At 36.7% G+C, this 13,189-nt stretch overlaps 1 pseudogene; it reads right to left on the reverse strand.

Annotated features, from left to right (window-relative positions):
* Positions 1 to 11,777: 11,777 nt before the first annotated feature.
* Positions 11,778 to 12,885, reverse strand: LOC101400482 (developmentally-regulated GTP-binding protein 1 pseudogene; annotated as a pseudogene).
* Positions 12,886 to 13,189: the final 304 nt, after the last annotated feature.

Below are 13,189 nucleotides of genomic sequence, written 5' to 3' on the forward strand. Positions count from 1 at the left end.
GTTTGGGAGGATTCCAAACTAGGTAGAAAGCAAGGCTCTGTTTATTCTTTAGCTTCTGTGGAAGCTAAAGTGGGGTATAGAGTCCTACTCCTGGCTCCCTGGCAATTAACCTAGGCTTCAGATCTAGTTTAGCTGTACAGATGCTGAAGCTTAAGACACTTAACTTTGAGGTTATGAGGCAAAGAAGGGGACACTGTTAGTATTTATTCTTGTGGTGATGGCCCATACTTGTGAGACCAATGGTACAGCAGTGAAGGTTCAATGGTAGCAGTGAGCAGCAGGAAGGCAGCAAGCATCCAATTGCAGTGCTCCTTGACCTGCCGAGAGATCTTTACTTACTTTCCAAGCTAGCTTATCTGCATACCAGTTGATTCTGTGGGCTATCTCTAAGCCCTTTTACAAATTCCTCTTCTCTTTAGGTTGGCCAGAGCTAGACTCTCTTGTTTACAACCAAGAACTCTGATTGGTAGAGTATTTCAAACACATAAAAACAGGTTTTGCCTTTCACAACAGGCGTCCATTTAGCACCTTTATGTGGCAAGAATTCCAACTAAGCTGAAAACTCTTTTAAAAAAAATTTATCCAAGCATTAGAATTATAATTTTTTATGAGATTTTCTTTCCCTTATTAAAGATATTCACCTAGTCCACTCATATGCTTACACCAACAATTACTCTATCTTTATACATTAGCTGCTATTTTCACAAATGTTTAAAATTAATATTTACAAAGTGGGCTTGGAGTTTTCCCCCTTTAATATTCTGCTAGGATTAAATATATTTATAACCTTAAAAATCGAAGTACACCTACTCTTGCAAAAATAGCATATGGTCTACATTCCTTTTGTGCTTATTGATTTTAAATCAGCCTAATATTTATTGAGCTACTGTAGGCTTCTCTTTGGTTTAATCTGCATTATTTTATTTCTAGTACATAAAGTTGAACACTGAAAATGTTTATATTTACATTTCTTCTTTTGCAAATTATCTTTAGAGTTATTTATATATTAAGGGTATAGTATATGCTGCAAATATTCCCCCCATTTTATTAGCCCAATTTTTGCCATATGAAAGTTTTAAGTTGTTATTTTAGTGAACACGGTAATACTTTCTTAGCATTTTTTCCTTTATCTTTAATCCTGGGCCTTGGTAACCCCACGTTTTGTCTCTCAATCACAAGGAAGTAATAAGAGCTTCTGCTGTTGTTACATTTTGCATCACCCTTTTGGCATTTCAGCTATTCCAGCATAGGAAGAACCAATCCTCTATATTAAATTTCCTGTTTGAAATGTCTAGATATTTTGAGGTATTTTTAATTTACTGAAAAATCTCTGGAATTTGTTTCTCTAAATAGTGTAAGAAAGGGATTTAAGTTAATCATTGTCCTAACAATTTGACCAGTCGTTACAAAAAGAGTTGTTTAACCATTCAAACTTATACTGAGAATTAGAAATGCCACTTTTAAAAAACAATCAGTAAATCTGTTTCTGTACTTTCCATTTGTCCCATTAATGTTTCTCTGTCTGTATGCCCTTCACAGTTTATTTATCATAATCTTATAGTATCTGGGAGTTTAAGATTGTCATCATTTGATGTGGTTTTCAAAATTATCTTTATTTTCTTCCATTTATATTACTTTATTATATTCTTCCATTATGTATTCTTTCAGAAAAAAATTACTGTCCTTTTGATAAAGAGTCCTTTGGGATATTTGTACAAGTGGCATTATTGTGGAAAGACCCAACATCTTTATAATATCCTATTTTTGTAGCTAGGAACAGGAAATGCTTTTCATTTGTTCAAGTTTTGTTTTAGACATTCAGTAAAATATTGTAATTTTTATTATATAGGTTTTGCAGTTATTCCTAGATATTTACTATTTTTTCTAAAAACAAAATATTTTCTTGTATTTTCTTCATTTATTGATATTTTAGGAAACTGTTATATTAAAATTATTTTATTTAAAATTCAAAATATAAAAATGTATTGAAAATAGCAAACTAAATCCTCGATATCCACCACCCAGATTCAGCACGATCAAATTTTTATCAGATTTGCCTTATCTATGCTTTTTGTTATTGTTGCTATAACGAAGATATTTTAAAGCAAATTCCTGACCTAATTCGCCCTTGCAGTACTTAGGTATGTATCACTAAAAAGTATGAACATTTTCTTAATATATATTAACGCCATTATCACTTCTAAAAATGGTCTTACTTAATACTCCATCGACATTCAAACTTTCGTGACTCTTTAAAATGTCTTTTTACTGTTGATCTGTTTCAATTAACAGTAATATGTCAAATTAGTGTTGTTTCTTAAGACTTGAAAATCTAGATCAGTCCTTCCTCCCTCTAAAGTCCCTTTTTTTTTCTTCATACCATTGGCTTGTTGTACAAACTGAATCAGTCATTGTTAGCAACTGGAATCTGGATTTTTGTTTGCTTCTTTGTGGTTCTTTTAACTGGCTCTTCTGTGTCTCATATTTCCTGTAACTGGCGGTTGGCTCTAAAGGCTTGACTAGATTCAGTTTCAACTATTTAGACAAGAATATTTCTTAAATATTGATGTAAAATGGATTTAACCATACTATTATGGCATAAACATACTCTTAAAAATGAGAAAAATGGGGGCCTGGCCAGTGGTGTAGTGGTTAAGCACGCGGCGGCCCGGGGTTCACAGGTTTGGATCCTGGGCGCACACAGACGCACCACTTGTCAAGTCATGCAGTCGTGGCATCCCGTATAAAGTAGAGGAAGATGGGTACGGATGTTAGACCAGGGCCAATCTTGCTCAGCAAAAAGAGGAGGATTGGCAGCAGATGTTAGCTCACGGCTGATCTCCCTCACAAAAAAAAAAAAAAAAAAGAGAAAAATGGAAATGTTATAACCTACTTGGTCATCTACCTCTTCCCCAGATGTAATGAGTGTTATGAATGCATCTATTATGATATACTAGAGAAAATATATAGAATCATTTACTTAATGCATGTTTAAAATAAGGGACTCATTGCCTATAATTTGGTTATTGCTCTTCTCACACAATATATTTTGGGGTTAAGTCCATGCAATATATAGATCTAATTCATCTTTTTGACTATTGAATATACCACATTTTATTTACCATTTCTCTATCAGTGAAAATTTTGGTAGCTAGTTTTTTGTACTACGCTGCAATAAATACCTCATTATGCAGATGCAAAAGTGTTTTGCTAATATAGATGCCTAAAAGTTTAATTGACCCAACATGGAACATGTACATTTTAGTTATAATAGATTCCGTTAAAATGCATCACAAAATTGCTTTTTTACTACTTTATTCTCTTACCATCAGTGGTAGAGAGTACCCATTTCTTCCTAATCTTTCCAGTCCTTGAAAATATCAAACATTTTACTTTTAGAAAAACTGTTTCACATTGTTATTTAAACTCGCATTTCTGTGATTAGTAAATTACTACAGAGATCATATATCCTTTCACATTCATTAGTCATTTGGGTTGTTTCAGTGACAATTTTTAAGACCAAATACATGGTCAATGTTTGTAAATGTTCTATATGTATATGTTAATTCTGCTTTTACTTACAGATTTCTACACGTTTATGTCAATATTTTGCTATTTGTGTTACTCAAGAAATCTGTATTTTGATTTAGTTTTGTTTCCTTGGTTTGTTCATGTCTCAGCAGTGATGTTTTTCCCTTTATCAACATAAAATGTATTTTATTCTTCCTTTTAATGTGTTTTACTTTTAATTCTATTTTTTCTGAAAAGTAAAAAGTAATATAGATATTGCCTTTTATTGTTCTTTTTATCCTGGAATATCTTTTATTTTAAAATAATATATATATTTAAAGACTTTTTTTGCTTGAAGAAGATTCGCCCTGAGCTAGCATCTGTGCCAGTCTTCCTCCATTTTTGTATGTGGGTTGCTGCTGCAGCATGGCCCCTAAGTGGTGTAGGCATGGGAACCAAACCTGGGCCACTGAAACGGAGCACACCAAACTTAACCACTGGGCCATGGGGCTAGCCCCTTTAAAGACTATTTTTTAAGAGCAATTTTAGGTACACCACAAAATTGAGAGGAAGGTACAGAGATTTCTCATTTACCCCCTGCCCCCACCCATGCAGGACCTCCCCCATGATCAACATCCCCCACCAGAGTGGTACATTTGTTACAACTGATGAACCTACATTGACACATCATCACCCAAAGTCCGCAGTTTATTTACATTATTGTTCACTCTTAGTGTTGTACATCCTGTAGGTTTGAGCAAATATATAATGACATGTATTTACCATTATAGTATCTTATTATATATTTTAAATATACAGAAATATATACATAATTTATTCCCAAGTGTGCATGAGCCAGCTCTATCAATCCTAAACATTCCTCTATTCTTGATTTAAAATTTTTACAATGAAATGCTACATAACATACTACTGAAATCTCCATTTGCCAATCACATCTTCCTTCCTCCCCTGCTCCCAGAAATAGCAACTCGATTGAATTTGTTCTTTATCAATCCCATGCATAACTCTTACTATTACTTTACATGTATTTATTCACAATGAATATATCACCGAGTGTGTTTTCACAATTTTTATGTGTCGTCACACTCTGTGTGTCATATTGTAACTTCTTTGTGTCATTTGTTTGCTTTTGTTTTAAAAGTTGTTTTTGCACTTAATGGATATTATGTCTTTATGCATGTCTGTGAATAGCTAAACATTGTTACTTTTAAAATTATTATCCAATTTTTCTAATAACATGTATAGTAAATTCGTGTTCTGATTTTTTTTTTTTTTTTTGGATGGAGATCAGCCCTGAGCTAACATCCTTGCTAATCCTCCTCTTTTTGCTGAGGAAGACGGGCTCTGAACTAACATCTATTGCCAGTCCTCCTCCTTTTTTTCCCCAAAGCCCCAGTAGATAGTTGTATGTCATAGTTGCACATCCTTCTAGTTGCTGTATGTGGGACGTGGCCTCAGCATGGCTGGAGAAGCTGTGGGTAGGTGCGTGCCCGGGCCGCCAGTAGCGGAGCGCGTGCACTTAACCGCTAAGCCACCAGGCCGGCCCACGTGTTCTGATTTTTATTCTGACGGCTGGCTTTGTTCATGAGCATTCTAAGTTTTGTATGTTGATTTATTTGATTGCATTTTTAAACCTTTTCTCTCTTCTCCTCCCTTTCCCTATCTATCCATCCTTCTCATTCCCTTTCTTCTTCTTTTATCTCTCTCTTCCTTTTAGAGGATTCAAAAAGTCGTCACTGCTTTTACTTGGGTCTTTGCTTCAGACCAGAGCCTACTCATGTCTCACAACAGTGTTTCAACCCACCCCACCACCCTCCAATGATGCATCAGTTATTATTGCTTTTGGCTTTTGTAAGAGAATCAGTAGAAGAGAAAAGGTCAATGTATCATGCCAACTACAATGGTTTCATCAAATAGAGGTTAATTTTTCTCACAGAAGAGAAATTCTGGATGCAGGTTGTCTATGAAATCATAGATACCCAAGCTTCTTCTAACCCTCAGTTTCCCCATTGTTAGCATGTGATTTTCATCTTCAAAGACTCCAGAGAACTCTTATACCTCCAACCATTTTTTTTTTTTGGTGAGGAAGATCAACCCTGAGCTAACATCCATTGCCAATCTTTCTCTTTTTGCTGAGGAATATTAGCCCTGAGCTAACACCTGTGCCCATCTTCCTCTATTTTGTACATGGGACGCCTGCCACAGCATGGCTTGATGAGTGGTGCATATGTCCATGCCTGGGATCCGAACCTGTGAACCCCGGGCCACCAAAGTGGAGCGCATGAACTTAAGCACTACGCCACTGGGCCGGCCTCCTCTTCAAGCATTTTTGATCCTGAGGGAGAAAGGAAAGTGAAAAGAGCAAAGGTCAATGGGGCATGCCAGCTATAATTAAACCTGTATAAAAATTGCCAGAAATTCCACTAAGTACTCTCTGTTTATCTTCCTGGCCAGTTATATATATTGGACTGCTTTACCTCCAAGGGAGTCTGAGAAGACAAATATTTTTAACCGGACATAATTTTTAGCTGAGAAAAATTGGAGACATCTTAGGAAGGAAGAAGGGGAGAGTGCACATTGGGTGGGAAACTAGCAGTGATGTGACAGAGATATTGGGGCTATTACAGATTCATTCTCCAGGCCAGGGGCAGTTTGGATTAGTGTCTGGTCACATGGCTGTGTCTCCATCCTCTCACCTCTTCTAGGCCCACAGCTTCTTATAAAGCAGAGTCGGTAACTGCTGTTGGCAGGCCAATTGCAGCCTGTTTTTGTACGACCCTTGAGCTTAGAATGATTTTTAGATTTTTAAAGCATTGTTCAAAAATAGAAGAAAAAGGAATATGTGATAGAGACAGGCAAAGCCTAAGATATTTACTATTTGACTTTTTATAAGAACAGTTTATGACCCTGTTTTAAAGCTCCAGACTCAGGCTTTAGCAGGCTTTTCCCTCATCTTCCTTTTTGTTAACTCTAGCTACCACATATTGTGGAATATTTTATTTTCCCATTTTCCCACAGGAATTATGTTTCCTACTCTCACCTTCTGCTTCAGCTTGGATGCCCAGCATCCCTGCAACTTTACCCCACTCATTACTCTGTGTTTATGTTTCTCCTGAAACATTTTACACATATATATTTTTATGACTGTGTATATTTACATATATACATGACTATATGTTTATATATATATATGCTTATGACAGTGACACTGGCCATGCATTTTTGTTTTACTCTTTTCATGTTTTCTTTCTTTCTTTCTGTTGCTTTGTTTTCAAAGTTTCTGTCATACAAAATATCTTAATGTAAGTAAAAGTCTGTGTTTATAATAGGTAAATCTCATCCATCTCTTTTGTTGTTTTATTTTGTATTTTCCAATCACTGTGATTTCCCCTTTTCTTGATTTTTTGATTGATTGTAGCATTTTTATACCCCATTTTTCTTAAATGTTAAAAAAAGCAGTTTCTAACTCCATTATTTTAATTATTACCCTTTCATTTTCCAGCACGTTAATTATTTATAGGAATTGTTTATTATCTATTTCTGTAACACTGTCATTTCTTCATTCTTCTGTTCTTTCCTTTTTGGTGTTGCAATTTCCATGTCTATTTTTCATATCCCTTAATGTTTATTTCATACAATTCATCTCTTTATTTTTTATGCTAAATTGAAGCAGAATTTGTTGGCTCAACGTTACAGCTCACCATTTCACTTTTTAGTTAATTAGGGTAAATCAGTTACTCCTGCCACAGCAAATGACTCATGTACCCCAGCCCTGAGCCAATCACATATGGCATTTTTCCGGTTGCAGAACTGCTTTGAGAGGTCCGGGGAACATGACCCCAAGCCTTTGGTTCATTGAGGGTGGGAAGTGCTCTAACCAGTTGGACATAAATGAGGAAGTGTAAAGCTCAAATGCTTCTTGCAAGATATCCCATGATTAAGGGTGAAATCATTCAGTCGTAGAACAGAACTGACATTGTGGATGGCAGTGTAGAGAGAGAGAGAAAAAAAAAAAACAACAACAGGGTAAGCTAATCATGGATTCTCTTCTGCATCTGGATTTCCATTTATGTGAGTCAATTATGTCCTTACTGTTTAAGTTTTGCTACTCAAAGAGTGATGCACGGACCAGCAGTGTTAGTATTGCTTGGAAGTTTGTTAGAAATGAAGAATCTCAAGCCCCATCCCAGACCAACTAAATCACAATCTACATTTTTTCAGAATCCCCAGGTGATTCATACAGACCTGAAAATTTGAGAAGCATTATCTATAGCAGTGGCTCTCAAAATGTGGTTCATGAGTCCCTGGGGGTTTCCAAGGCCTTTCCACGGAGTCTGTGAGGTCAAACCTGTTTTCATAATTACAATAAGACATTATTTTCCCTATCTACAATACCTGGTACCACAATAGTCTTCATAGTCTTAGGAAGGGGAGAGCCTAGACTAATACTGATTTGGATGTTTTCTCTCTTCTTACACTATAGAGGACTTATGTTGTTTTGATTTTCAGCATCTTTTTCTCCTTCTTCTTGTACCAGAGACTTGATTATATTTGGAAGAGCCCACTCTCAATCCATGTGGTTTAGGTGTGGATGACCTCTTGCCTTCACTGCTCTCTCTACAGGCATAGAGATATAACCTAAATCTGGCCAATTAACTCATTTAACTCTCTTGGTCACAGTGATTGGTTCAGAAATTGGCATATGACCCACGTTGGGGCATTCAGAAGAAATACTGACAGTTACTTTTCCTGGAAATATTGAGACAGGGATGCTGTCTTTACATTGTTTTCTTTTTAAAAAGACGATATAAGCTAGCATTACCAGGAGCTCCTTCTGGAGATGGCTTCCTTGTTATAGCTAGGTATAGAATTTAGGTCTAAAATAATTTTTCTCAGAATCTTGAAGCATATGCTATGTTATTGCAGTCTGAGTCTATTTTCTGAAACCAAGGCAAGGTATAACATTAACTAAAACCTTGGAAATTTACCAGCTCACATTCACTTCCTTCCAGATACTGGTATTGATTTTGATTAGTCTTAATAATTGAGGATATAAAAAATATTATTTTTTCCCTTTATTTTCATGACTATTTGAGTGAAGTTTGGGTAGGCTCCATGAATATAGATAACCAGATACATTTTTGAACTGAAGCTTCTAGTGCCCCTCTGTTACTCAACTTTCAGTTCTCAGCACCTAGCTCATTGTCTGCTTCATAGTCATTGCTGAAATGAAAAAGGAATTTTGAATATAGGCATTGCAACTTCAAATCCTTCCTTCACTACACTGAACTAACGTGTTTTTAATTTTGTAAGGAGCTGAAAATATTTTTTCAAGGTTGACATCATATTATGTTGCAAGGATATTCTGGCTCCCAAAGCTTCAAAGAATATTATGAAAAACTTTATAGGAAAGATTTTACTTTAATTTAATAAATATTTATTCTCTACCTAATATATGCAGGGCCTTGTGCTGGTTGAATAAGATACAATCCACAATGTTTATACTCAAAGAGATCCTATTTGGTAGATAAGATGGACATAAGCATACTTTTAACTCTGTGTTGTAACAGCAGCAGATGTAACATGGAGGAAGTGATTAACTTTATTTGTGAAGATCAGAGAAGTATAATTGCAAGATGGAGGATATCATAGGCAAAAGAAAGGGGCACTCAAATGCACCAGTATTTGATGCACCAATATTTGGGAGGAACTGTAAACAGTTTGGAATTGTTTGAGATAGGGAGAGTAGGAGATGGGACTAAAGAAATGCTGAATCCAGATCAAGAAGGACCTTGTGTGCCATATCAAAGAACTTTGACTTTATTCAACTGACTAGCATTATTTAAAGAAAATCCACTCAAAATACCTCCTAAAATAAATCCCCCCTAAAACAATTTGAGATTATAGTAGCTTGTGCATTCCTCCTTCTGTGGAAATCACTTATATAGACAAAGGAGATCCTTTAAAATGTCTTGCGGAGGACAGAGAAGCATTCTGGAAACAATGGGGAGGTGGATTGGATGATAGACATGAAAGCTAGATTTAATACAGTGGCTATGTGAATGGGGAGGTGGACAGATTTGAGCAACTTGAGGGATGGTAGAATCAATAGTATTTCTTATATAAATCAAGGCTCTGATCTAACTTACTTATATTTAAGTGAGAAGAAGAAAGCTTTCAAAATAATTGTCCCTCAGGGTTCCACAAACATAATCAGTGGAATTTAGATTTGGTAATATATATTATTTAACTTTACAAATATAAAGGTTATTTACAGCCCCTTTAGAGAATGATATTTATAAACATTTTAAATAAAGGGGAAGGGGATACTGCTTCATAAACTGAAATGATGTATTTATAGCTTTCTTTGAGACTTTTGACAAAAGATGTCTGCTTACTCCTTCACTTTAGATTCGATGTCATATTCATGTATACTTTTATACTCTGAAATAGTTTAAGATCTATTGGCTCCAGTTTTTTACAGATAATATTAAATTAATTTTGCTGCACTAGAAGACATTTTGTAACTTGGATGTAATCTTTTCCTAATTTTCTTCTGCTCTTTAATTTACTTTATTTCTTTACCTACATTGTAATATTTGCATTTTTGATTTTATAACTTGGTTGGTTAGAGTAATACTTCCCAATTTCTTTTACATCATGGCATACCTAGAAAATGACATGTGTATACAGTACATGAAAGGCAATAGATAACGCTGCTTGCTTTAGGAGACCACAGGCCAGGTGCTCCAGCCTACCATATCCTTATCAGACCACTCTGAAGCCGGAGGGGACTGCTATCTCCTCACACCCCCAGGGTCCATTCACATTGGTTGAAATGCTCTGAGTTACAGAATGGAACTTAAAGAGGATGATTGTGAGATGGACACTTGCGTTACTCAGCAAATATTGTGATGGTATTTGACATATCATATGGCAAAAATGCCAATCGGCTCAAGGAACAGTTTTTAGTGGTCACATAGGGATCTTGCAACATGGTATGCATAACTCAAGACAACCTAGGATCGTTATGGAGAACATGACTGAAAGCACATGTTTTATTGATGAAGACTCGGGAGTCTGATAGGATATTATAAATACCCAATTCTTTCATTTCATAAATAAGAACACTTGAGACTAAAGAAATTATGTGTCTCGACTAGAAAGTAAATGACTTGAATAGAGGTTAAATGACTAGACTGTAAACTTTATGAAGTCAGGCCATTTTTGTTAATTTCTATATCCCATTTTTTGGTTGAGTACACAGCATATGGCAGAAGTTTCCTAAAACTTTGTGGAGTGAATGAATGAATGAATGAATGAATTGGCCAAGGTCATCTAGGTAATGGCAGAGACAAAATAAGAATTACAATCTTCCACCTCTCAGCTCAAGGATTTGACCCACTGTACATAAGACTGTATATCACATTGTTATCAATGTTCTATGAACAATTCATTATGTGGCACAAGGCACAAAAGGTAATGGACACATTCTAGAATTGAATATTTTAAGGATTTACCTTTTCTTCTGTTTTGTAGCCGTTTCTATCCATCATATTCATAAATTGAACATGAAATATTTGGGTTGCCATAAAGCATATATTTATCTTAATATATTTCTGTAAATATAGGTATTTAAAAAAAACTAAAGTTGGTCTTACATGTGCTCTCACAAAATTTTTTTCTCTTTGGTAGTTATATGTTGTCATTTTCTTGGGTAATAGAATATATTCAGGTTTTTCTTTATTTCCCATTAATTATATGATGAAAGATAAAACTTTAAATAATTACTCATGTGTCCTATATGCATGCATTAAAATCAGAGAGAGCACTGTCACTGAAAGGTTATGTCACTCAAGAATTCATTAAATATTCATTAGCCTCACCTCAGGTAAAGGTGTCCTTGTTTACATATTTGCAGATTTGCATATGCATGCTCTGAACAAGATTTCAAAAATGTTTATGATCTTATGACCACCTTAATTATGAATTCCCAAATAGATATTTGTGAAATCCTCATCCAATGTGGTCATTATTATTTTTTTTTTCCTACCAGGTCCTTTATGCGGTTCAATATACAAGGTGACACCAAGATAAGACAAGTGAAGTTCTAGTTTAGGTGTCTCCCACTCCCTCCCCTGAATCCTGATCCAGAAGTGCCACAGCCAGTAGAGGTTTGGGGTACGGTGCTTGGTCATGGGGAAAGCTGCTGTGGTTGGCCTGGCAGGTGGGGAAAGGGGAAGGTGTCACTTCTGCACAATCTGAATGACGTCCTCCAATGCATGGTCTTTACCCACTTTTTGAGGATTGTGTTTCACAGAGAGATCGCTAGACCAGAGTTTATTTAAATTCTTTGATAAGAGTTTTGTGAATCTTCAAGCAGAAATCCTCCCCCGTGGTCTGGGGTAAGGCAGCAACACTGAGGATGTGTAATCTGGCAACTGGCCTTTGGGTCTGGTGTAAATCCTCACTAGTTTCAGATAGGCTCTGATCTTTTCCAAGAAATCATCAAAATTCCAGCAGTGATGGGCAGAGAATGGTACATGGTGAAGCACCTTAAAAATGATATCCAAATTCTCAATGGAGACCTGATCACTCTTATTTAACAAATAGATATAGTGGATATAAACTCCGCTTCTTCCCACCACATCAATGATGTCATCCGCTGTGGCATCGCTATGTAGAGTCACATAAGCATTATGAATTTTATATTCAGCCAGAATGCTCTTCACGGTTTCAGCATCCAGCTCACTCTGAGGGCAAGTGACCATGAGATAAATGTCTCCTTTATCTTTCTTCTTAAAGCCAGTGTTAGGGAGTTTGCTGTTCAAGAGAAAGCCAAAGCCTACCAACTCATTTTCAATTATCTTTTTATGTCCCAAGGGTTTCAGGACATCCAGAACAATCCAGATCAAGTTTACATTCGAGACACTGCAATGACTTGACGGCTTCTACCTTTCCCATCCTTGGCATGCTCAATAATACATGTGAGATCCAGGAGCTGGATCTTGGCACCTGTGTATCTGATGACACCGGGCACAGAGGTCAGAATAGCCAACTCATAGGCTGCCATCTCCGAATGTACCCCAACCAGGTTACTGAGCAGTGTTGACTTCCCCACAGATGGAAAAGCTGCAAACCCAATTCTAGTGTCACCTGTCTTGGCCACATCAAAACCTTCTCCTGGCCCACCACCACCACCTTTTGGAGTAATGAGGTCTCTGCGAAGCTTAGCAAGGCAAGCCTTAACCAGCCCTGGGTAACGTGCTGTGGCTTTGTTCTTTCGAGGAATTTTTCGATCTCCACGACCTCGGCTAAGGTGCTGCTAACGCTGGTGAGTTCCTGGAGGTACATTAGCCTCTATACTGTCTATCTCTGTCACACACCCCCAGTACTTCCTACTTCTCGCGAGAGACAGCACGGAGTGGTCTCCTCTCTCTCAGCCAACTGCCCCTCACCCCCGCCCCACCTCCTTTTGGAGGTTTTCTGTCATTTCTTTATTGGGGCGAGGGGTGTGTCATTCAGTATGGACCTCTGTGTTGGCCCCCATGTGCACACAGGTATGTATGTCAAAAACCAAACTGCACACTGAGTAAAACAAAGCAGGAAGATGAGTTTATTCCAAGGATTTCGACCCGCAAGGTGGGAAACTCAATGT

The sequence above is a fragment of the Ceratotherium simum genome, chromosome 1, assembly GCF_057802395.1.
Source record: "Ceratotherium simum simum isolate JZ-2026a chromosome 1, ASM5780239v1, whole genome shotgun sequence".
Lineage (NCBI taxonomy): Eukaryota > Metazoa > Chordata > Mammalia > Perissodactyla > Rhinocerotidae > Ceratotherium > Ceratotherium simum.